The sequence below is a fragment of the Molossus molossus genome, unplaced genomic scaffold, assembly GCF_014108415.1.
Source record: "Molossus molossus isolate mMolMol1 unplaced genomic scaffold, mMolMol1.p scaffold_m16_p_9, whole genome shotgun sequence".
In the NCBI taxonomy this organism is placed as follows: domain Eukaryota; kingdom Metazoa; phylum Chordata; class Mammalia; order Chiroptera; family Molossidae; genus Molossus; species Molossus molossus.
This window is the reverse complement of record NW_023425403.1, coordinates 17089766-17113718: the sequence shown is the minus strand read 5'-3', so window position 1 is coordinate 17113718 and position 23953 is coordinate 17089766.

Below are 23953 nucleotides of genomic sequence, written 5' to 3'. Positions count from 1 at the left end.
TAAAAATAATAAAGGATATTAAGATAAAGGAAACAAATAAAGAGAAATTAGTGAACAAAAAGCAAAACTAGAGTATACCATTTCTAAAAAATACTTTAGTCTGACTGGTTTTCATAAACATAATTTTAAAAAAAGCATGGATACACACACACACACACATACACACACACACACATATATACACACACACACATATACATATATAATAATATATACTCTTATTTTAGGATCTATCATTCAGATAGAACTCTTCTGACAATCACTATACTATTTAATAGTTCCAAAAGAGATGAAAAATGTTCTGCGATTAATTTGTTTAATATTTTTCAGAGTAAAAATTTCAACTATTTATCAATTATCATGCTTATCATCCATACTCAATTATCATTTTACAAATGTTTCAACTTTCTTTCCAAAATAATGTATGCCCAAAATATTATATAATAATTTATATTCCAAAATAATTATAATTTATATCAATTAATAAACCATATAACATTTAGTTTATCTAGGCATTTTCTTTCCTCCCTCTTTTATTTTTCCATTTTGATATATGCATATATATATATAAGACTTCCTAAATTATTTCTGTAACAGTGCAGAGTACTAAGTAAAAACTTTTTTATTTTTCTGAGCATTACTCTATTAGGGATGAGAAAGTATAATGTCCTATCCTTTTCCTCAAGGCTTTTAAAATCTATTCAAATGTTTAAATGTGAATATTAGGTATAGATGCAGTCATGTAATGAGGGCTACAGACCACATATATTTAAGTGGCAGAAGTGGAAATGATTATTAGGTGTCAGACTTGGAAAAGGAGATGGGTTAGAATGTGCATTAAAAGATAAGTCGACTTTTAACAGATTGTCAGGAGAGAAGATACAATCCACACGAGGCAGAAATCCCAGACAACATGACAAAGTCATGGAAGCTGGAACATGCAAGTGACCTTTGCCTGGGATGTGGGTTGAAATTAGTATGAATTTGTTTTTATGTTGTGGATGAGAACCTATATTTTAGGTATAGAATTTAAAATTTTACAACAAAAATAATATCTGTGTAAAGAACAGGGCAGGGATTTGAGCTAATGATGAGATTAATGTAATTAAGGTCTTACAAACATTACTATGGGACAACAGGGTGAAACAGTGATATATGCAAACAAGATAATATAAAACGTTTGGTTACAAACTAATTGATTTTAAGCAATGACAGTAAAAGTGAAAATAAAAGAGTTACGGGTCTTTTAAGGCCACAACTTTGTTAAGTTGAATTATTTTCACAGTACCTACAATAGTGTCTGGAGTATGGCAGAATTCCATGACATATAAGAAAGGAAGGAAGAGAGGCACACAGAAAGGCGGTTATTAATCATGTTCTGCATTTGGCATTGCACAAGGCAATTTCACATATAACATTTATTGTATAATCATCTTAGCCTCTAAGATAAACAGTATTATGCCCATTTTCCCATAAAGAAACAGTAAATCAGATTATGAAATGTCATTTGATGGGATAATTCTAAAACTTGAATTAGTAAGTAAATTTTCATAAATGTTGAGCCCAGGTACTTTCAACAACATTGGCCTATGGGAAATAGAAAAATTCTAACCCATTCAAGTTATAAATTATGAATGTTCAAAGGACGAAATAAATATGAAAGTATCTTGAAAATGCCAATGCTTCAGAGATCCCCTAAATTTAGATGATTGCTACTAAAACATTAGTTTTTAGTTATGATGACAAGAAAACTACTAGTAAAATTTAACTTCAACATTTAATATACAGTTCAAAATAACTATATTCTTCTGTTTATATAGTTATCATCCTCACTCAAATATAAAAACTTCAGAGACTGTGTTCATATTTGTATTACTCATTTTGAAACCTCAACAGTAGTTCCATGAGTATTTAACAGAAATTTTGATTAAATAAAACTTTTAGATATTTATTTTATCTACCTTTTTAGTTCTAAAAAAGAATTAAAATTCCTTGGTTACTTGCTGTTTTTTCACATTTTTATTGTAGGGCTAATCAATTATTTTAAAACATTATTACTCCCATATTATGCAGATTATATGCCCTTTAAGTTTGCAATATTAATAATTGTTATGAGAGTTGACATGGAACCAAAGCAAAACCAAATCTTACAGAATATTTTACAAGCCTGTGAAGTTTTACTCTACCCTATAAAGGTTATTCTTTTATGAAAATGTATATTCTCTGAACTTGGAAATATAATTACCATTAAAATTAGTAAAGCAAAATTAGTTCAGTAGTCAACAAAGAACTGTGTTATATTATTCGTACATTTGATACTCAAAGATTAATGAAATGTTCATTGCCAGAAAACAGGTAAGAGGATTTAATGAAAACAAAGCAAAGGATTCGTGTGATTGCTAATTCTGTGTACCAGCAAACCATGAGTATCCCAAGAAAAGAATTTAAAGCACCCTCAGCCAACCATGAAATAGTGAAGCTGACCACATGACTGCATTTATTACAAAGAATAAAATTCAAATTAAGTCCTCATAAATGCAAAGTGATGTATTGTTAAGCAAAGTGAAGTTATTAAATGAAACATTTCAGAAAGTCTGCTGTGATCAAAATGGCATGTGCAGCTGGACAGTTACAATTGTATTAGAAAAGTAATCTTTATCACTATAATTTCATTTTTAAATATCTGTATTTTAAAAATTATGTATAACATTATTTCTAAATGATTTACAATTTATTTCCTCAAATTTTCTTAGAGATCCATTTTATGCAAATACTATCAAGATTAAAGATAAAGAGAAAAATTTGATGGGACAAGTAAAATTGTTTGATAATGGTCATTACCTGCTTAAATTACAAATTATACAAGGTCATGTCTTTATGCAACGTAGAACAAATTCATTAAAACACACAGTTCAGACATCAAATTATCTGCAAATTATTCTCACTTAATTCTTAATTGGATTAACAAACTGTTTTATTTTTAAAATTTATTTTATATTACAATGAGAAATATATTCTTAAAAACTTAAGAATGGAAGATTTAATATATATACAATTGATAATAAGTATTTCATTCGTGTGTCATACAAAATCTTCTCAGTTTAAAATGAGATTTTGAAAATTGCTAAATGACAATGGAATTCAAATCAATCTTTAACAGAGGGTATAGCAAGATTTTCTTTGAAATGCCATGCCTTTTCAATATCAAATTTTCATAATCAAAAACAGAAAACATTGGAATGGATCTGATAAAAAGTAGTTATCTACACTTGCTTTTGGAGTTAAAAAACAAAAACAGGCAACAACAAACAGTAAGGGTGGAGGGAAAAGCAATCTGTGCAGTTTATAAATTCAGAAGACTTTCTTTTTTTTTTTTTTTTTTATCCTCACCCGAGGACATTTTTCCATTTTTTGTTCAGGTAGAGTGGGAGGGAGAGAGAGGAACAGAGAGAGAGAGAGAGAAACATCGATGTGAAAGGAACACATCGAATGGCTGCCACCCGCACTACCGACCAGGGCCGGGGACATTTTGACAATCACAATGGTAGGTCTTTTACTTGCTTAGCATTGTAGATAATTCAATTTTAAGATACACCTGAAACTTGTTTATATATTTTTAAAAATTTTAACTGCCTATGCCATTTTAATTAGCAAGAGTGAAAATCTTATTATGTCTTTCCACCATCAATAGAATAGATTTACCTAGTTTAATAGGAAGCAGATCTTATACTTCATCTCTACTTATCAATTTAGTAATGCCTTTTTAAATGAGGTTGATTCCTAAGTGTGTGTGTAATGTAAATAAAATTAAACTAACAAAAAAAGTCTTCATTTTTACATACCCCAAACAACAACCATCCAGTAAGTAGATTTGTATTTGGGTTAGCTAAAAGTACTGTGAGTTTATTGGTCAAGTTTGTAAGAGACTCAAAATGGTGTCCACCACTTCTTTGTCAATTGTACAGATTACTTCATAGATCAAGTCTTTTTTTCGGCTCCTAATTTGAAACAAAGATGTTTAGAAGTTGGGTGAAAATACTGTAAACTTATATAATAAACTAGAGATAGATATTATTATTTATATTTACATATTAATAATATATTATACTATTAAATATTCTATTCTATTATTTATATATAAATACTAATGTCAGAAGATAAAAGCATACAATAGCATTGGAATCAGAAAAAATGAAGTTTCAGAGAAGACTGGGGCTTGGCCAGTCTTCCACCAGGAAATATTGAACACGTCACTTAATCTCTTTAAACTTCAGAGTTTATTTAGCATTTAATTTTATTTTTGTTACAGATGTTTGTCCTTTTTTTCCCAATTGACACCCTCCTCCCCATCCCCCCCCACACTGTCCTCAGCTTTGTTGTCTATGTCCATTGGTTATGCATACATGCATATAAATTCTGTGGTTTATCTTTTCCCTCCCCCCCCCCACATCTGAGGGTTGTCAGTCTGTACCCTACTTCCACGTCTCTGGGTCTACCCTATTCCTCAGACTGTTATGTTCATTATATTCCACAAATAAGTGAGATCATGTGGTATTTGTCTTTTTCTGCTTGGCTTGTTTCACTTAGGATAATACTTTCCAGGTCCCTCCATGTCGTCTCAAAGGATAAGAGATCTTTCTTTCTTATAGCTGCATAGTACTCCATTGTGTATGTGTACCACTGCTTTTTTATCCATTTGTCTACTGCTGGACATTTGGGCTGTTTCCAGATCTTAGCTATTATAAATAGTGCTGCTACAAACATGGGGGTACATATATTCTTTCTGATTGGTGTTTCAGGATTCTTAGGGGATATTCCTAGAAGTGGGATCACTGGGTCAAATGGAAGTTCAATTTTTAACTTTTTGAGGTAACACCATATTGTTTTCCATAGTGGCAGCACCAGTCAGCATTCCCACCAGCAGTGTACTTGAGTCCCCTTTTCTCCACACCCTCGCCAACACTTGTTTGATGCTTTGTTGATGGCGGCCATTCTACAGGTGTGAGGTGATACCTAATTATTGTTTTACTTTGCATCTCTCTGATGATTAGTGATGTTGAGCATTTCTTCATATGTCTCTTGGCCATTTGTATGTCCTGTTTGGAGAGGTGTTGGCATTCAATTTTTTAAAAAACAAATGAAATTATGCCTGTCTTATCTGAAATATTTGTTGCCAATGATAAAATTGGGTTTTCAAATGAAAAAAGTAAAGAAAAATTTATATCCCCCACATGAGTTTGATAATATTTTTCTAATGAGAACGAAGGTGAAATCAACTGAATTTTTTGATGGTGCATAATGTCAACATTTGAATAGCTGCATAACTCAGTGAACCAACATTTTTCAGGTGACCAAAGCATAATGTTACAAAATCATGCACAGAAAAAGAATCAGTCAAAATACAATATAGACCATCATTTTTAATGTAACAGTATGAAGAGTTCATTGATATGGTTTCACAATCTACATTATAACTGACCTTTAAGAAATTACCACTAAGTTTTAGTGGAGAATCAAGGAAGAATAGCCACAAATATCTAAAAGGGCTACTAAAATTCTCCTCCTGTTTTCAACTACAAAAATCAATAAATAAAATTGAGGAAGAAGTATACTAATCTCAAAATCTTGACTAACATTATTATACACTGTACTGTTATTTGCTTTTAATTTGAAGGGGTACAGGTGGAAGTTCTTTTAATAAGATAGAACTGTAAATATTAAAAATAATAATCGGAGAAAAAAAGATATACAGCTAATCTATTCTACTATGAAGAGGATATATGAATAAATTTTGCAAGAAATTATCCAACTACTTCATTTTACATATGTGAATAATGAGGCCAAGAAAAAAAATCTTCTGCAATTTTCCCTACTGGAATTGGCCCAGATAGAATTTGAAATGGATGTTTTAGTCCAGTGTTCTATCTTGATTCTTGTAATTCCTTTCACCCAGATGTCAGAGCAAACCTATAGTTACAATGACCATCTCATGAATCACTGACATTGTTACAACTGATATGTCAGGCTAGTTGTCCTTCTTCCCTTACTACTTGGTGTGTGCACTGTAGGAAGATCTACCTTCCAATTACACGGGGAACATTCATCAGGAAGAATACACTACTACTCAATAAGATGGAGCAGCTGCATATTTCACTTCAGTGAGTACCTTGTGTTATGCATCCCATGAATCCAAGAAAAATCCATATCAAATTGCTTAATGTATAGTAAGAGAAATTAGATGAATAAATGAGAAAAAGGTGGTAAGTAATAATTTCTTCATATATAAGTAGATCAAGAAAAATTGATCAAGGGGTTTGAGAGAGAGTAATTGCTACTATTTTGGAAAATCGGGAAGGATTTCCTAAAAGATGTAAGGAATACTTTTTAATTGGTCAAGAAATGTTTTCTGTGTTCCATTTTATCCTTTAAAATTTTAATGTTTTTCTTTTATACTTTGTTCTATTATTTACTTTTTCAATTATATTTTTAGCTCAAATAGTGAACCAAGGTTTGTTTTCAAGTTTACTTTATGAAAATGAAACATATGGCAAAGCCAATACAATCTTTTACTGAGTTATGTGTTGTCTTTGTAGAGATAGTTCCACACACCACACACACACACACACACACACACACACACACCCCTACTGCTTTATGTAACACTCTCTGAAGATTGCAAAGCAGGTCTATTTACAAACTAAACACTATATTTTGCAGAAATTGATATCTTTAATAATTCTGTCCCCCTTTATGTAAACCACTGATATGTTATTTTTCTTATATTTCATTTCATAATGGTAATTTCCAGAGCCTTTATATTGTTCAGCCTAGCTATTAATTGGGGTATATAAGCTTAATTCAAAAAGTGTAAGAAACAGAAATACATAGAATATATATGCAGAACATAGAAAAGATTTATTATCCCTCAAAGGGAACTAATACACAAATGGAATCAGAATCTGTAATGCAGACATTTCCATGATTAATTTCTATCCTTGAATTCATATTTTATGGATCCTGTAAGATTTAGCATAAATGGATATTGATAAAGTCCATCAACATTTTTCTAAATCATGGAAGTTCGGCAGTGAAGAATAAAACTCAAAACATTAAGTTGCATAATTTTGAGGTTTGAAGCTGAGAAGGAGAAAGCAAACTTTAGCCATTATAAACAAGCACTTCTGACAATCCTGTCAACAGGGCTTAAGTCAGCATGTCTCTTCAGATAGTTCAATTTGCTTGGCTTTATACTGTCAATTATAATTCCACTTTCTTGCTAAGTCGATACAATTATATCTCTACAGGGACTTCATTACAGGCACAGGGAGGCGGCAGCTGAGGTGCACAATTTGCTTCCTGTGATGCCATCACTACTAAACAGTTCTGGGGACGATGGTGTGCAAAGGGTGATAAAAGCTGCCATCCTAAATATTGTTACGCCATTATATCATCTCACAAAAGGTAACCACAACTTTAAAAATGTTAATGCAATGGAAATTTTGGTTTAAGCTTTATTCTGATTTAGGAAGGGTACTACATAGCAGATATTTCTCATTTATTCATTTAAACATAATTCAGATTATATATTATCTCCAGGCCTTAGATTCCTAGTGTAAAATTTGAGAGACCTAGAATTTATGAATATCTGATATGCCTCCAAATAAATGTGTAACAATGAGGAATAATGAAATTATTCTACTTGATTAGATTGCTGTTTGCTCAAAACAATAACAATTTTAAAACTAAAGCTTACGTTTTATGCTGATGCAGCCCAGTATTTTTCTTACCACCATAGCTTTAAACTACATGTATTAGGATTCATACTCAAAATTCTACTTTCAACTGGCATACTAATCGATTGCCTTCTTTCTTAATTATACAACGTTGATCTCTTCTGAGTTTTACACTCTATTTTCTGCCATCTGCCTTGGTACGATATATCTCATGCACATTATTGAGTCTTAAAAATCTGGCATATTTTACTACTTTCCTTATTCTCAAAAGTAAGAATGACTGTAAAAAAAAAAAAAAAAAAAAAAAAACTTCCTAAGAGACAAGTCAAAGATTAAGAGTCATGAAATTTCTTTAGCAAAAGTCAAGACTGTTTTACTAGAAAATTTTCATTTTCTGTTACATCGATATTCAACTAAACTGTACTGATTTTACAGCTGACTGTGTGGGGAGCACGGGGATGGGCTGAGCGATCTCAAAATTACCGAAGGAAACGGGATCGTCCCTTAGAGGTGCTGAGTTCACACAGACCAGTAGAGACACAACGAAAGCACCGTGCAGTGTCTTTCTGCACTCCCGCATCCCTGGCGCAATGACATGAATCGTTTATCATTAGGTGACCTAACAATCAATTTAACCCAAGTATAAGGTCCATAATATGTGAATATAAGGATTTTTTTGTTTTTGTTGCCCATGACATAGTGCCTGCAGATAGGTACTGAATTATCTTTGTCATACAAATCATTTCAAGGATATCTGCCCTTATACAGTAAGCTGAATATGCTCCCTCTCCCCAAAGATGTCCCTGTTCCAATCCCTGGAGCCTATGACTATATTGCCTTACATGGAAAAGAGACTTTGCAGAAGGGATTAAATTAAGGCTCCTGGATGCAAAGATTATTCTGAATTATCACAATGCTTCTTATATAAGGAAAGAGGGAAGAGCAGCATTAATAGGAAGATACATGAGATATGATGACAGAAACAAGTGATTGCAGTAATCTGAGAAAAAGTCCACTAGCTAAAGAATGCAGGTGGACTTTAGCAGCTGCAAAGGCAAGAAAATGCATTACCCCTTAGATACTCCAAAGGAACACAGAATCTTGATTTTAGACTTCTAACTTTCAGAATAGTAAAAGAGGAAATCTGTGTTGTTTAAGCCACTAGGTCGTAGTAATTTATTACAGCAGTAACCAGGAAGTAATATACCTGCTCACCAAGAAACACAAAATTAAAGCATCTTCTTTTGTCTTCACCTTGTAAGCATTGATTTTTAATTTGGAAAGCATGGTTATAGTAGTGACAGTATAAGAGTTTCCAAAATATTGAGATGCCTCTTACATGGAAGTAAGAAAAGGTACAGAAGACAAATGATAAAAAATAGTATCATATTATTACTGAGAAATGGTCCTATATTGGAACCTGTTATATACTGTAACATTTTACACCGAACTGGGTTTATCCCCACAGTCATAGCCTACACTTTCAAAGGAAAAGGCTAAATTCAATACTGGCTAATTATTTGACAGATAGCAGTTTTTAAACTTGCATGTATCAAAATCAACTGGAGAGCTTTTCTAAATACAGTTGATGGGCCTCACCCTCAGAGTTTGGGGTGAGAGTCCAAAAATTTGCATTTTTAACAAGTTTTTGGATGATGTGAATTCTTCTGGTCTAAAGATCAGAACTTAAGAAACCCTAATTTTGTGAAAAATATGAAACACAGAAGATCTGGGTTCATATATTTGTTACTTTCTAGCTATGAAATTGCTTAATTCCAGTCAATTTCAGCTTCCTTTTTTGTCCAAAACAATTTCATAGGTTTGCTGGGATGATAAAACAATAAAATATTCATAAAAATTTAAGTAAGATTATAAAGTCATATAAAGCATAGTAACTGTAATTAATAAAAGCCAGCAGTTTATGCTTATGACAACATTAATACTTGGATGGTTTTCTGTGGATGGATATTAAATAGTATTTACTTGTCATTTTTCAAGCTGTCTGTGTGTACACTGGTTACTTTTGGAATTAAAAAGAAAATGTATGTGAATGTGTATGTATGCATGAATGTGTGTGTGGATTGTCTATGTTTCTGTATACATTATAATAATTAGGTGAACTCAAATAAGTCATTGTTTCCTAATTTGAAAACTAAATCCTGAATGTTCTGATTTAAGCTTTTTTTTTCTGTTTTAAAAAAATGTTGCTATCCTAGCATTACAGTGACATTGCTATATCTATATTGTCATAGTTCATTGCTCAAAACTCAATAGATACTCATCATGGAGAAAAAGATATATTTATGTCTCCTAATTAATAAAACATTAGTTTACTTTAGACTTTTTCTATAATAAATTATTATATAATACTTGATCTCATTTTAACTTTATATCATATAATGGCTTTATTGTGTGTGCTTTGCTTTCTAATTTATTATCTCCTTAAAAGTTTATTAACATGGATAATGATGATGAATGCAACAGGGATTAGTTCCACTCTTTCATGTTTCCCCTTAGGCTATTTTCTCCTGAAGAACCACTGTCATTCACCACCCTTTGTTTAAAGCCCTTCAGGCAAAATTAAATACAAATCATTTAAAAATAGCAGTTATTTTTTCTTGAAAATATACTAAGTATCTCATCAGTCAAGGTATATCTACACATGGCAAGCTTCAAAACAAGTGCATACAGGTACCTGTGTCTTTATGTATCTCCATGTATATATAAATATAATCCATGCACACACAGGCGCACACACACACACACACACACACACACACGTACTGATAGGCCGCTGGACCGGGAACAGGAATTGATCCATAGGCAGAGCACTGATGACAGACCGTGGATTGTAAGTGTGGCTGCTCTCAGATCCGACAGAGCTCCACCAAAGAGCAGCTGGCTGGCCTTGAGCAAGTCCCATCGGTCTGCAACCTCATTATCTCATTATCTCTTCTACAACAAGTAAAGTATCAAAATGTTCAACTCCTCAAACCCCTTCCACCTTGAATACCTGGGATATGGCCTTGGTAGAAAATGCCTTCAGGAGAAAATTATACTGCAGTTTATGGAGAAAACAAGGGTGGGGCCTCACTCAATGAGCAGTAAATAAAACAGTTCTGATAATTTTCACACTTTTAAAAATGCAAGTCTGCCATGTTAACATAGCAGATGTCCTGAACAAGGAAAAATGTTTAGGTTGTTTAATATGTAGGAAAAAAAACAGCTGCTCAAAATGAATGAAAACTGTGTTCAAGAAGACAGCCCAGGAAGGGACAGCTCTCCTGGCCTCCGGCACGTCAGTTTACAGTCTTAAATAATGAGAGGAATAAGACCTGCCACCGTCAGACAGATGGACTTTGAATCTTCGGGACAGGTTGTGGTCTTTATCTTATTTAGCATCTGTCAGGATGATAGGTGAAAATATACTCTGCCGTGTGTGTAAGCCTTTCCTTTAATGGATTGATAGCCCCAGATGTGGCCCTTTATGACTGGCTTCTAGCAAAATATTTTTCAGAGCCTCCCAATTAGACCACAAATTCATGGCAGAAATAGAAACCTTTGCATTAGCCTCCCTCTACCCAGCACGTCGGAGAGCACTACCGTAGAAATTGTTTCTAAGCAAGTATGATTGAAAGGTAAATTCAGCCCTGGCCGGTTTGGCTCAGCGGTTAGAGCGTTGGCCTGCGGTCTGGAGAGACCCAGGTTCGGTTCCCGCTAAGGGCACGTGCCTCGGTTGCAGTTTATCCCCAGCCCTGGTTGGGTCGTGTGGGTGGCGACCACTCGATGTGTGCCTTTCACATCGATGTTTCTCTCTCTCTCTCTCTCTCTCTCTCCCCCTCCCACTCTATCTGAACAAAATATCAAAAAATATCCTCAGGTGAGGATGAAAGGTAAATTCATTTGTATGTAAGCAGATTTGGTAAAAGATAATCTTATCATTCAATAATAAAAAATAAAGGATGATTAGCATTTTGTTGTACCAAATATATATGTTGTTACAATTATTCATAAATAGATATTTCCATGTGGCTTAAAAAGCAACAAAGGTTATGAAATATATTTTTGTAATATTGTTTATTTTTTTTATTCTTTGCAAATTGAAGCAGAGTTTCCTTGGACTGCAGTAACTGCAGCAACTTTGATATCATTAAGTAATCAGAGCAGAATATCTTTGATATTCTGTAATTAAAAATAAATACCCCGAAGGAAAAAAAAACTGTCACCAACCTTTTGGAAACTGAAACCTGAGAATAAATAATAACAAATTAGAGCATTCAGAACAACTCATAGCTACCTCCAAATGCCTCAGGTTATGTGGTATTTTTCAATATTACAGCATTTTCAAAAGTTCAGTTATAAGCAGCCATGAAATACTTATAAATATTCTTAGTTTCAACTATATTTAAAATATGTTAAAAGACTTTTAATTGAACACATTGCAAGTACACTCTCCTAACAAATGCTGGTTTATGAGAGGGCTGCTAGTTATCTCCTCAGCCCACACATTAGTGAGCACTTCCTGAGAATCTTGGGTGCACGGCACTGTGCTCAGCCCTGGCTACAGGACATAAGAGATGTTCAAAGATTTTAAAATTAGAATGAGAAAGTAAAAGTTTTAAGAGTATCAGCAGCCCAGCGAGTGTGGCTCAGCTGGTTGAGCATCATCTCACGCACCAAGAGGTCATCGGTTCCATTCCGGTCAGGGCACGTGCCCGGCTGCAGAGCCAAATTCCCAGTAAGGAGCCACAGCGAGGCAGCCAGGCAGATCGATATTTCCTACCTCTCCCTCTCCTTTCCTCTCTCTAAAAAAATCAATAAAAACATGCTTAAAAAATAACAATACCAGGTATGAATGATTCAATCAATAGATAATACAGATAAAAATCTCTGTCCAGGAAAATGAACTGGAAAAATGTGATTTACATTTTCCCATATTTCACTTTCTCCTTCTAGGTTGACTCAACTTAGAGGAGTATCACAATATATAACAGTAAAACTCTATAGATCACATTTTGTTTTTTCTAACTCTAGTGGCCTAAAGAGTAAATATTCAAAACAAGTTACATATATCTCTGAACATTTATATTATTTCCAATAATTCCACTTTGCAAATAATCCTTTAAAGAATACATATGAACATGAATCTTTGTCTGAAACCACTGCTTTTTTTTTTTTTTTTTTTGAGAAAAGACAAAAGTTGTGATTCTATTTGATGTTTTGCTGTATATTATTAAATTAATATTCAACATGTTATCCAATGGCTGGTCTCAGAAGATAGTGCCCATTTCAACCGGACATGCAAAATTGTTAAGGATTATCTTTCTAAATGTTTAGATAATTTTATAAGTAATAACACTTACTTCAGGCATGTTTTGCATATATTTATTAACAATTTATATTGCCTCTTGGAATTATTACTTTAAATACTGCTCATTTTAATAATTGGGCATAATGGCATGTTTTTTTGTTTGTTTGCCAGTTTGTATATGCCTTTACATATTATTTGTCAAGATTTTGTCATGTTTTAAAAAATATTCTTCTGATTGTTAATATTTTTCTAATTGTGTATCATTTTATTTGTTCTTAAAAGATTTAGAAATAGACTATGAGCATCGCTTGCTCAGTCACCTAGGGAACTCCCGGCCACACCCCTACCACCATGCCTTATAGACATTAACATTAGGCTCACTTCCTCTCTGCCCTCTCCGGCACTACTCCATTAATTCTTGATGGTTTCAACATCCACAGAGATAATCATCATGCGACCCTGGCATCTCAGACCACAGACCTCCTCTCCTCTAGTGATTTTGGCCTCTACCTTAACTTGTCCATTCAATAATATAATCACATGCAAAATCTTGTCGTCATCAAAATATTCATCCAGTTCATAATTCAATTTCAAACATTGTTCCCTTTGACCATTTCTTCTTACCATTTATATTCAATTAATATTTGACAAAGAAGGCAAGAGCATACAATGGAGTAAAGATAGTCTCGTCAATAAATGGTGTTGGGAAAATTGGACAGCTACGTGCAAAAAATAAAGAAAGAAACTAGACTATTAATTTACACCATACACACAAATAAACTCAAATGGATAAAAGATTTAATTGTAAGTCATGAAACCAAAAAATCCTAGAAGAAAATGTAGGCAGCAAAATCTCAGACATCACATAAAGCAGAATTTTCACTGATACATCGCCTAGGGCAAGAGAAACAAGGAAAAATTAATAAATGGGACTACACCACACTAAAAAGCTTCTGCACAGCAAAAGAAACCAGCATCAAAACAAAAAGGGAAGCTACTGTATAGGAGAACATATTTGCCAATGATACACGGGAAAAGGGGTTAATTTCCAAAATATATAAAGTACTCATACAACTCAACAAAAGGAAGATAAACAATCCAATTTAAAAATGGGCAGAGGATCTGAATAAACACCTCTCCAAATAGGACACACAAATGGCCAAGAGACATATGAAAATATTCTCATCTCACTAACCATCAGAGGGATGCAAATTAAAACAACTATGAGGTATCACCTCACACCTGCCAGAATGGCTGCCATCAACAAACCATAGGACCCAGTGATCCCACTTCTAGGAGTATGTCCAAAGAATTCTGAAATGCCAATCAGAAAGAATATACGCACCTCTATGTTCATAGCAGCACTATTGTCACCGACTTTCAAATACAACTTTCTTCTGAGAAATTCCACTCTATCTGGAGATTAAGCTGCTTGAGGTCAGGCTCCCAGTCTCATCTTTGTTTTGTGCTTTTCAGAATATGATGAAATTTTGACTACATTGTAATTATTCAAAAACTATGTGATGGCATGCTTTAGTTACCCATGACCTGCTGATTACGCTGTCAAAGTAAGACTGCATGACAACACATCTCGCACTGTTACTACAGTTAAAAAAAAAAAAAAATCCCAGCAATTAGTCAATTTTCTTTAAAATGCATCCCCACTAAAGCTCAGAATTCACCCTGCTTAATCCCAGGTAAATTGTTACTGTTTACTTAAAATATACTACTCTCACTTGTTACTATTTTTTAACCTACCAAACACATATCAAAATGTTCACACAATGTTAGAATGTCATTTTCTATATTAAGCAAGGTACAAATGGAGTCCCCGAGAAGAAGAGTGACAAATCACTTTCACACCATTGCCAACCTCAATCGATCTCAGCGGCGGCCCGGAGTCTTCTCTGCTCAGAGGAATTGTGGGGCCTTGTGTAGGCTCAGCAGGAAAGCACGCCAGGATCAATTACTGACGTCTGCCATGGGCACACAGGAGAGTAACAATACGTGCCATACATTTTCTTATCTGTGCAACAGAGCTTAAAATATGTAGCCATTTTATTTATTAAGAGAGAGGCATATTCTTGCCAGATGAATGTCAATGACAGGTACAATAAACTCTAGGAATGCGACCCTACTTTTAGGAACCTTGTTCACTGCATGTTCCAATGAAGTGACAGTAGACTTCTAAAAGGATCTCTATTCCCCAGGATACTACAGTCAAAGTAATAGAATGTCATTGTTCATACTATTGTATCCAGCATTAAGCCATTCTGAGGGTGGTCTGTTATAACTCTCCTCCAGAACATTCTCTCTTTTAAAAAGAATAGCCAAGAGAGCCCAGCCGGTGTGGCTCAGTGGTTGAGCATCAACCCAGGCACCAAGAGTTTGCTGGTTTGATTCCTGGTCAGGGCACATGCCCAGGTTGTGGGCCAAATCCCCAGTGGGGGGCATGAAGGAGGCGGCCAATCGATGTTCTCTCTCACCAATGTTTCTCTCTCCCTCTCTCTCTCCCTTTCTCTCTCTCTCTCAAATCAATAAAGAAAAAAAATTAATATAGCCAAGAGAGAATTATTTGTTACTTTTACTTAACTGCATTCTGGTATCTTTCTTAATGTCAAAAAGGGCATCTTCATTCTACATAGTAAAATATGAAAATTTAGAAAGGTCACTGACTCCACAGCCTTCTGCTGTCCCCTTATTTCAGAATAAAGTCTCCAAACACACCACTCATTAACAGTGAATTTGGGGATCACATTAACTAATAAATGTTAAAGTGCTATGTTTGTAACAAATGAATATTAATTAATGTTTTTATGATTACTTACTGTCTGCTTTTAACCCCAATTTCACTCTCCAATTTTGAATCCAATTCCTGTTTCTAACTTTACTAGGTGCTATATTTTCAATCTCTTGATTTTGAATTATACTCTGGATCCAATTAATTTGCAAGAAACACTCAACAAAATACTAATCACTTTGCCTGCAAAAGAAGTTTCCTTGAAATGTAACAATCCATCAATAACAAGCAAATCCTAGCTCCACAGGAAACAAAATATTTGGTAAATTCCAGAAATTTACTCATTCATGATTAGTATCAAAGAAAAAACAATCATAAAGATAATTTAGTTTCTTTTTTATTTGCAGATATAGACAATGTCCCTTAGAAATTGTGTAATATCAATTTGAGGAATAGGAGTCAAGATTAATATGCTCATGTTAGAGAACATCCTGGAATTTTATGTAGCAATTAAAAAAGAATAAATGGATAAGATAGATTCTTGTGCTCACATTTAAAAAGTGTTGCCTTCTGCCCTGGCCGGTTTGGCTCAGCGGTTAGAGCGTTGGCCTGCGGTCCTGAGAGACCTGGGTTCGGTTCCCGCTAAGGGCACGTACCTCGGTTGCAGTTTGTCCCTGGCCCTGGTCGGTTGTGCGGGTGGCAGCCACTCGATGTGTCCCTTTCACATCGATGTTTCTCTCTCTCTCTCTCTGTTCCTCTCTCTCCCTCCCACTCTACCTGAACAAAAAATGGAAAAATGTCCTCAGGTGAGGATAAAAAAAAACCCAAAAAACAAACAAACAAACAAAAAAAAGTGTTGCCTTCTAATTCTGTTATTTTATTCGCCTTATATACATTAAATAAACAATTACAGTTTCTGTAAACATTCTTATAATATACCAGAAGACTGAGAATCATTCTTTATCCCTTCTTCTACATTAGGACTGCATCAAATTTATCAACAAGTTTTGACAATTGCACCTTTAAAATATATCATTGATACATCTATTTTTTCTCCAACTTTTCTACTACCATGTAGATGTAAGATAAAATAAAGCCATACTAATATTGATAAAACCCCTGTATTTTGACCTCTTTTACACATTGACCTATCACCTCTAATTCATTACTTATGACTTGCTTTTATCATATATCTGATTATGACATTTTCTAGCCTCATATTCAACAACGGTTTCCTGTTGTAGTTCTTATTTAGTTTCTAAACCCTTCAACGCTCACCACTTCCTTCCTATATAAGTTTTAGCTATAAGGGTCTTGTAGTTCCTCAATGCCACAAAGAGCTTTAAATATCCTTGAGGACTTAGTTTATACTGTTCCCACTACCTGTTATGTTCCTACCCTCAGTTTTCAGCATTCTGGCTCTTTCTCATCCTTCTATATCTTCAGGTATCAGCTGACCTTTCACGTTATGCAACTATATCACCTGAATTACCCTCATTTTTCTCTCCTAGCAGTCTAATCTGTCATAGGTCTTCAAGCAAAAAAAAAAAAATAAATAAATAATAATAATAATAATAAACAGTTTGTTTACTATTTCTCTCCATTGAACCGAAGTTCTGAATGGAAAGGTGCAGAAATATTTTATTTGCAGCAGTACATGCAGTATCCAGCAAAATGTCTGACATATATTAGGAGATAAATACATACACTTGGAAGCAGTAAATAAGAAGCAATCCTATGGTGTGGCTTGTTGTTACTGTCCTTGTGGTTGGTGGTGGGTACTGCCATGTGATGGAGATGGGTCATTTCTTATCTGTGGATAAGTTTTACAGTTGAGGCTATAAAGTATTAGACTATTACATATTGAGTAAACTACCTGGTAAGTAGAGAAGCCAGGATATAATTCACTGTTTATGTCAATATTGTTGCTTCTAACATGATACTGTTTTCATATTCATCATAAAGTCAGGGACCACACTGAAATGGGGAAACCACCGGCAGACAGTCCAACAGCATTTGATTTAAAACCTGGTTCCTCTACACATTAAATGTACTTTGTCCTCAGTTTCCTTAGCTGTAAACTGGCTCTATTAACTTCTACCTATGGACCTCTTCTGGATATTGACCAAAGTTGTAAATATATATATATATAGCAATGGGCATATGACAAAAAATGAATGAAATTAGATTGTTGTCTCTTCCTTTCCTAATGATTATTAGCATACATTTAATTGCTTTTGGTTGCCAAGAAGTTAACTGTCCTTCAGATTGAAAATTTCCAGCATTGATATTTTTTATCCTTGCACCAAGATTGTTTAAACATAACTTGTATGAAATTTCTTTATCTTTCAAAGTCTATGATAGACTTTGTTTCCTAAACTATTAACTCATTCAATTTGATAATTCAACAACAGTTAATGTTCTAATTTAAAACAATCCATTTCCAAACATTTCCCTGCCAATATGGTACACAAATACTTGCATAACATTTATGCAAAATAATTTGGCAGCAGTTTTAAAACACATGCACGCTTGAAGGCCATCCAAATAGACAACAATTTAAACGCACTATCAAAACTGCAAGACCCAGCTAAATGAAATAAAGTGACAATTACCAAGTGGCTAGAAAACAAATTTGATGTCAAATTGTGGGATTTACATGGTCAGGAAGAGGAACAGGAAATGGAAAGTGTCCCGGCGAACAAGCATCCGAGGCTCATCTCGACCACCAGGTTAACACCGACAGGAAGCACAGGTACACTCTACCTACGCATGTCTTGTGAAACTCATAAAATATTGTCATAATATTGTCAAAAAGATTTTTCTCCAACTTTATTTTGACCTCTTTTACACATTGACCCATCACCTCCAATTCATTACTTATGACTTGCTTTTATCATATATCTATTATGACGTTGTCTAGCCTCATATTCAACAACAGTTTCCTGTTGTAGTTCTTATTTAGTTTCTAAATAAGTTTCTATTATTCTCTAGAACATTTATTTAATTGTAGTTAAAAATCTGATTTGGCCACTTGTAAAGGAATAACTGTTCCTGCTGTAAGGAACAAAAACCATTTCTGAAAGTTACCAATGACTGACAAGAAAGGTTATATGATCCGAAGAATGAAGACCAAGATTGTAGTGTGATCGATTATCATCAGCAGGAAAGGTACATCCTACTCCATTGTCACGTAATTACCAGGAACACAACAAAAAGATAATTACAATGTAAAGATTCTAAAAAGCTGCTGTTTCGAAATGAAGTGGCAAAAACTCTTCTCAAGGTATAATGAAAATATCCTATAAACACAGCTTTCTACAAAGTTTTTCAACTTATGTGCTTTATTTGAGACATTAAAAAAGTATTAAATACAAGTATATTATTTAAAAGTAGTTGTTTTCTATAATGAAGTGATCAACTGTTTATTTCTATTATGAACTATTTTTAAACCTTTTAATTAATTATGTATCATTTTATTTTTAGGAAAGACAATTTAAAAATTTCAATAGTTGCCTTTAGCTATATATGGGTTCCATTTGTGATTATGAGAAGATAAAAATAACCTCATTAGTATTTAAGAATAAACAGGTTTTTTTAAATTAATTTTTTTATTAATTAATTTTTGTTACAGATGTTTCTCCTTTTTCCCCCACTGATTCCCCCTCCCCCTCCCTTCCTGCCCTGTCCCCAGTTTGTTGTCCATGTCCACTGTTCATGCATACATGCATATACGTTCTGTGGTTTATCTCTCCTCCACCACCCTGTCTTCTGGGGATTGTCAGTCTGTACCCACTTCTACGTCTCTGGGACTACCCCATTCCTCAGACTGTTATGTCCATTATAAAGAATAAACAGGTTTTTATCTGTGCTGATATATAGTTTATTTAATAATTTATTTTCTTATTTCAATATTATATAATACTGCTAAAATTATAATACAATGAATTTGTTTCTTTGTTGACAATTACCTTGGAACAGCACCAAATTAGGTCAACAGAAGTTTACAAATGACAAGATCTGCCACCAGATGTCTATAAGTCACTTTGAGATTCCTGGGGAAAAGATGCTAGGTAAATAATGTCACACTTCTCTTTGAAGGACTTAATTATTCCTGGCCGGTGTGGCTCCGTGGCTGAAGCATCAATCTGCACAACACAAGGCTGTGGGTTAAATTCCTGGCCAATGGCACGTGCCTGGGTGGCAGGTTTGATACCCAGCCCCTGATGGGGGCACCTGAGCGAGGCAAACAATCAATGCGTCTTTCTTACATTGATGATTAATGCTTTTTTCTCTCTCCCCCACCCCCTCCCAATCTCTCTAAAAATCAATGAAGAAAATATCCTCGGGTGAGGATTACCAAAAAGAAAAAAAAAGTCTTAATTAGGTCTCCTGATAACAATGAGAAGTATGTCATGAAAAAGTAAAATTTGATTAAATATATTAAGGTAAAATTCATCCACTGATCAAGACTATATGAAGTTTAGTTATAAGAATGGCACCAGGCTATTCAGCACTTTAAAAACCAACATTTGTGATGTATCATTTTCAAACCTGGTACCCAGAACTGAAACCAGAGCTAAATATGGTTCCTAAAGCATATACGTGCTTTCTCAAAGAGCAGTGGCTCGTATACACTTTCATTTCTTTTTAGGTAGTAGAATAAGGAGAATAATCAGAAGGAGAAAAGGAGGGAGCGGGAACATAGTGAGGAAGAGTTATTCATGTATGCATACTCTGATTTTATACATAAGCAGTATGATGGATTTGAGCACCCTGATTTGTTTAATGAATCAGCAAGTAAACTCAAGATAAATAAGAAAATAATATACTGGAGACTTAAAGGCCTGCTCACTGTGGAGATATCAACTGCTACGATTTTAATTCAATCGGTATTAGGTGTAAGGCATTGACTTGGGTCCTGCAGAAAACCCACAATGAGCAGGACACGTTTCTGGCTGCAAGTTAGGGCCACTCTGTTAAGTGGGGATAGAGGGTTCATAGAGATGACCATTTATAAGGCAGAAAATGTGTTTCATAAAAGATAAAAGATAAGCTACATCTGTTATAAGCCCTTTGAATGCACAGACATTGCCGCAAGTGAGGGAAGATTAAATCTGAAGGAATTACTGGAGAGGTAAGTAAGCGCTCACAGGTGCACACAGATTGTGTTTTTAGACACTGAACTATAAAGTTGAAGAGTAGAAAGCAAGATGGTCATAATTAAATATTCAGATAATATTAATGGGATTGCAACCTAATAATTTTTACATATCTAAAACTCAAATCAGTTTTCTTTTAAAAATTAAATTTGCTAATTTGTTTGATACCATCAGCCACAACAGTCTTAAGTGTATTTTTAATAATAAAAATAAGCAAAAATTGGGGAAGAATCTTTAGCTTCAAAATAGTCACAGAATAATCATCAGCTTAATAGAGATCCTGGGATTAGAATCACCTAAAAAACCTATTTCTTTTCTTTACTATATTTTAATAATTCATTTCTCATTTAAAAATGTTTGACTCCAAAGTGATACTTACTTTGACATATCTAAACACTGATTCTTCCCCACTAATAAGTCTATTTTTTCTTTGGGAAATGGTCTTTGCTACCTGATTGGATAGGTTAAGGACTGTGTGTGTGTATCTCTGTGTAGCCGCAAGTATGAAACGTATTGAGGAACCATTTCTGGGGAGGAGGGGAACATGTCACTTACAGGTTACTGCTTTTAAAAAAGTTGTTTCTGAGGCCCAGCTGGTGTGGTTCAGTGATGGAGCGTTGACCCTTGCACCAAGAGGTCGCTGGTTCAAATCCTGGTCAGGACACATGCCCAGGCTGTGGGCTCCATCCCCGAGGAGAGGGTGGAGGAGGCCTGCAGGAGGCGGCCAGTTGATGTTCTCTCTCATAGATGCTTCTCTCTCTCCCTTCCTCCTCTGTAATATCAACAAAGGAGAAATATTTTAAAAAATAAATAAATCAAAATTGTTTCTGGGAATGATGTTACTTCAGAGTATTTTAAATTCTATTTTTATCAATCTTTATGTTAAAATTTATGCAATCAAATAATGACAACAGATAAAATTAACCTCAATTAATAAAGAGATATTTATTCAGGGCGATTTATTTGTCCTTTGCTGAAAAATACTTTAGCATAAAACTCTGTAAAATGCTAATGAGAACATTCTTTTTGGAGTAGAGTCTCCAATTCAGAAAAAAAAAAAAAAAAATCAGTGAAATTTATTGATGCAATACTGCTCATAAAGAAAGATGTCAATATATAGCTAAAGTGCTAATATGACGTATGCTGCCAATAAATTGGACCCAGTCTAAATCAATATTAGGAAAGTGGTTTAATAAAATACAACTTATCAACACAAGAAATGTTATTAAGTAGCCATTAAATAACCAGAAACAAATTTATTTTGATATAAAGGTTTTTTACTCATGAGTCAATGTAGTAAATATAGATAGCATATGCACTATGCAAAATATATGTAAGTATGATATGTAAACGTATAGAGGAAAGTCATTTGGGATAGGTTTTTTAATTCTTGGTATCTTGTTTCTCTAGGCCAATGCATTTCATCAAGAGAGAGAAGGAATAAGCCATTAAAAACAACAACAAAACAGTATTCGGTTTTTCACCAAGTTAGGATTTCAGGAAACATTAGCTATGAAAATTTGTGTTTTTATATGCAATAGCAAGTTGTTGTTTTTATCTGATAGGAATACAGGATTTAAGATTTACAGCCACAAAGCTTGCATTAGTCAGAACCTAGAGGGTGTGTGTGTGTGTGTGTGTGTGTGTGTGTGTGTGTATGTGCTTTGTTTTCCAAAAGCCATAGATCTGGAACAGTTCAGACTTTTTATGAGGGCAGTTTTATGACAACAGAAATGTTAAAGCAAACAAACAACAAAACACCTTCCTGATATGGGAAGAAGAGTGTGTTCCACGGGCAGGTGCGCACAGAGAGGCCTGAGTCCTCACCTGGTGCCCAGACGTGATCCTCCTGGGAGGTACACATGGAATGGATGCCATCCACAGAGCCCGCACGACCTTACTGAGAAGTCCTGGAGTAGTTGTTTTTTAAAATTTTTTTTTATTATTGATTTGCGAATGAGAGAGAGAGAGAGAGAGAGAGAGAGAGAGAGGGGAAGGAAGAGGGAGAGAGATATAAACATCGATGAGCGATAACATCGACTGGCCTCCTCCTGCATGACCCCCACTGAGGATTTGGCCCACAACCTGGGCATGTGCCCTGACCAGGAATCGAACCAGTGACCTCTTCATGCATGAGTTGACACTCAACCATTGAGCCACACTGGCAGGTCTACTGTAGTTTAATAGTATTTTTAACTAGAATATAAATTTAGAATTTAACATTCATAGTTACTTCCCTCTATAGACATTTTTCATAACTATGCAATCTGTCCTTTCTAGTTATTGCATTGACTGAAACTCGTAAGTTCGTAAGTTTGTGATTGGAACCATACTTAGGCAGATCATTGACTGAGGCAATGGTAAAATATTATGTCAGATTAGAGTCTCTTTGGGTAAGGAAATCATGAAATTCAGGTAGTTTGAGTTGAAATATATTGATTAACAGTTTTAAGATGATATACTCTTGCAAATAGTATTTTGTTTGTCACGTGTCATAGGAGCTGATGAGTTATTTCTTACTATCCCAATCATTTCTGCATGAAGAATGTGCAAAGGTGCAATGCCATTAGGTTACATAAATAATATGCAAATCACACTTAAGTATATTCCAAGGCAAAGCTAAGGTTTAAATGTATAAGAGTAATTGACAAAAAGGAATGTAACAACTTAAAAATACTTTAAATTACTCATTGAATACTTACTTATAATAATACAACTTAGCTTAGGAAAAAACAAAAGTAGCCATTACCCACTAACGTAAAGGAATAAAAAGTTAATATTAAACCAACATACTAAACAGAAAGCCAGCATTCTATAAAAAGTCCAAGCACAGAGAGAGATCAGGGAGAGGAAAGTAGACATTTACTATGCAATAGGCTACAAGGAAGAATAGCTATCAGATATCGATGAAAGAATCAGAACCAAATTAGCTTCATCACTTGGCAATTTACAAAGATTTGAAGTCATGCATTTTAGAAAGGGCTTAGAAATGATGTGAAGGTTGAGA